The following is a 3,443-nucleotide window of genomic DNA, read 5'->3' as shown; positions in this document are numbered from 1 at the left end:
TTATTATTATTTTTTTTAAAGATGACTGATAAGGGGATCTTAACCCTTGTCTTGGTGTTATCAGCACCACGCTCTCCCAAGTGAGCCACGGGCCGGCCCTTCTGAGGACTTTGAAAGAAGAGGAAGGAGAGTCTGTCTGTCTCTCTCTCTCTGCTTCCACCATCTTGCAATGTGAGACCCCTGAGTCACTGTCACCACTGCTGGATGGACTTTGGACTTCCCAGTCTCAGAAACTGTAAGCAATAAATGTCGTTTTTCTTTATAAATCACCCAGTTGCAAATATTTTGTTATAAGCAACAAAAATGGACTAATACAACTTCTTTGACTTACTATTCCCTAATTCTCCTACCTTTCTGAATGGTTTGTTCTAGTTTTCAATAGGTGACTTGTACTCTTCCTGTCAACAGTGTTGGTGTTGCTTATGGTTCTGCTGTTTGCTTTTCTTATATATACACACACTCCCTGGGCAGTATCAACTACATCTTCAACAATTACCTAACATTGTCAATTTTGGACTAGATCACTATGTTCAACTCTAATCTCTGTTTCCAACTGTCTGGTCTTCATCTAGCTGTACCATAGTTGTCTCAAATTAAACTTGTTAAACCGAATGCATCATGTTTCACTACCACCCAACCCTTCATTCCCTGCTCTCTCTTCCTGCTATATTTTCTGACTTTGTGAATGGCACTATTGTCCGGCAATTCAGGTTAAAACCATGAGTAGTATTAGATATGTTACTCTCCATCAAATCTTTTTCAATCCTGTTGCCCTACTGCTACTGATGAGGCTTGGATAATGTCCATGCTTATAGAATAAAGGCTGAGCACCTTAACCTGGAATTCAAGAGAACAAATGGCACTATATAAGAATGTGCTGTATAAAGGGTAAGTGCTACAATAAATAAATAAATAAATAATTAATTAATTAAATAAATAAATAAAGGGTAAGTGCTACTGTCTGTTGCACCGTTTGATGAAACTGGATTGAAAGATCCAGAAAAAGCCTTATGTTTCAGTGAATTTTGTCCTTGCAAAACTGCTGCTAACCAGTCTGTTTTCATGTTTATTTCCACCTGCTCCTGCTGGAAAAATGGAGCTTACTATGTTTTACTGATTTGGCCTTTTAATAATAGCAGCAGCACAGGGCCGGCCCGGTGGCGCAGAGTGCGCCGCTTGGGAGTGCGGCGGCGCTCCCGCTGAGGGTTCAGATCCCATGTGGAGACCGGTTCCCGCTCACTGGCTGAGCGTGGTGCGGGCGCAACACCGAGGGTTGCGATCCCGTTGCCGGTCAGTAAAAAAGACAAAAAGGAAAAAAAAATAATAATAATAGCAGCAGCACAAATCCCAGGATTCTCAAAGCAGTTCTAATAACAAAGCTAACCAAAAACTAAACAACAGAAAAATAGTTTTCTAGGCTGTGTCAAGTTTAATAACAAAAAGGAAAGGGTCACCAGGTGGCCACATCCCTTCCTTGTCATTTATATCCCCAAACGCCAGATCCTTTCTACCCTCATAAGTTTGAATATAGTCAAGGTTGGTTGGGTAAAAAACTGACCTTAGGAAACATTGTCATCCTTCTAAGATGTTGATTATAATTAAAAAAAAAAAAAAAAACTCAGCACATTTTTCTTTAAAAAAAAAAAGTGAAGAAACTTGATAAGAAAAAAACTGAAATATTCTTATAGCTGCCTGTGTAGCAGATCTTAATCCTTCCACATAGACAGATACCTTCATATCCACAGGAGACCATTTAGACTAAAACCAAACTAAGTCCATTACTCAATCCCTCTCTGGCTCTTCTTGTGGCTTTTCTTAGACCTTTCAGGAGACTTTGACTGTCTCTTGTATCTGTGACTATAAGGATGACCCAGGGTCTTGCAGCAAGATCTGTGCTGTTGATCTTGGAACCTGCAGTGGTGATGTCTTGGATTCTTGTTCCAATGCCTTTCTCGGCAGGGGGAAGGGCTTTTCCCTTTAGAAGACCTGCTTCTGCTCCTCCTGCGTGGGACAGCAACCAGGCTTGTCCACGTCTCAGTAACTTCTCTGGCGGTGATCAAGTGATGGCACTCTTTCCAACTTCTCATCCTCCTCTTTCCTGGACTCCGCATCATCCACGTCCTCTTCTAGAGCACTAACTTGAGGATCCAGTTGCTCAGCTTCCTCTAGCACATAGCATTTCTGTAGCCGAACAGAATGGTATTACAGGCTTTCTCACTGTGCAGTAGTTCACCAATAAACTCATCCACATGCATCAGCTCAAACTCCCCATTTTGGTTCTGGCTCTTGATTTTTTTGAAAGTAATTGTACAAAGTTTCCAAGTACTTGTAGCAATCAATTGCAGTGCCTGTCAGCCTCATGTAGAGAGCACCCAACAAGCGGACATACCTGAAATCATCATTTTTGATAAACTCTACAATGATACCCTTCTCGGGTTGAGTTTGAAGCATCTTCAAAGTTAAACTCAGAAAGGGAGTTAGTTTCATGTTGCCACCAACAAACCTTAACTCCATTGCTTTATCACCTATAAGTTCAGCTGTAAGCCAAAGCATTCCTCTTTCTAGACATGGACTCACAGATTCGCATCTGAGTGATCTTCTCCACCAGCTACTAAGGGTTGGTGCCATGGATGCTGTGCACATCCTTCACTGTATGGGTAGCCATTTTAGAACGCCTCTTAAATTTTTTTTATTCATATTGCCAGAATGCCTTAAAAAAAAGATTATATTAATTTACGGTCCCACTGAGAATGTATAACATTCTTCCATTTCCCAATGTTTAGTGAGAACTAAGCACCAATCATTTATTTATTTATTTATTTATTTATTTATTTATTTATTGGCAGCTGGCTGGTAAGAGGATCCTGACATAATTTAAAAATAGGGTCTTTTGGGCCGGCCTGTGGCTCACTCGGGAGAGTGCGGTGCTGATAACACCAAGGCCACGGGTTTGGATCCCATATAGGGTGGCCGGTTTGCTCACTGGGTGAGTGTGGTGCTGACAACACCAAGTCAAGGGTTAAGATCCCCTTACCGGTCATCTTTTTAAAAAGAAAAAAAAATAGGGTCTTTGCAGATATAATTAGTTAAGAAGAGGCAATGCTAGATTAGGGTGGGCCCTAAATTCAGTAACTGGTGTCCTTATAAGAAGAGGAGAGGACATCCAGAGATACAACAGGAGAAGAAGGCCTTGTGAATATGGAGGTAGAGATTGGAGTTATACTGCCACAAACCAAGGAATACCTGGGACTATCAGAACCTGGAAAAGACAAAGAAGGATTCTTCCCTAGAGCTCTCTGAGGGAGCATGACCCTAATGACACCTTGATTTCATACTTCCAGCCTCCAGAACTATAGGAGAAGAGATTTCTGTTGTTTTAAACCACTGAGTATGTGGTACATTGTTACAGAAGCCCTAGGAAACTAACACGGTGGGGTACCAGC

General features: G+C 41.4%; 1 pseudogene; it reads right to left on the bottom strand.

Moving 5' to 3' along the window:
• Positions 1-1,778: 1,778 nt before the first annotated feature.
• LOC103605512 lies at positions 1,779-2,665 on the bottom strand (annotated as a pseudogene).
• Positions 2,666-3,443: the final 778 nt, after the last annotated feature.

The sequence above is a fragment of the Galeopterus variegatus genome, unplaced genomic scaffold, assembly GCF_000696425.1.
Source record: "Galeopterus variegatus unplaced genomic scaffold, G_variegatus-3.0.2 Scaffold5856, whole genome shotgun sequence".
Taxonomy (NCBI): Eukaryota; Metazoa; Chordata; class Mammalia; order Dermoptera; family Cynocephalidae; genus Galeopterus; species Galeopterus variegatus.
The sequence above is the reverse complement of the archived record's forward strand: the minus strand, read 5'-3'. Positions and strand labels throughout refer to the sequence as shown.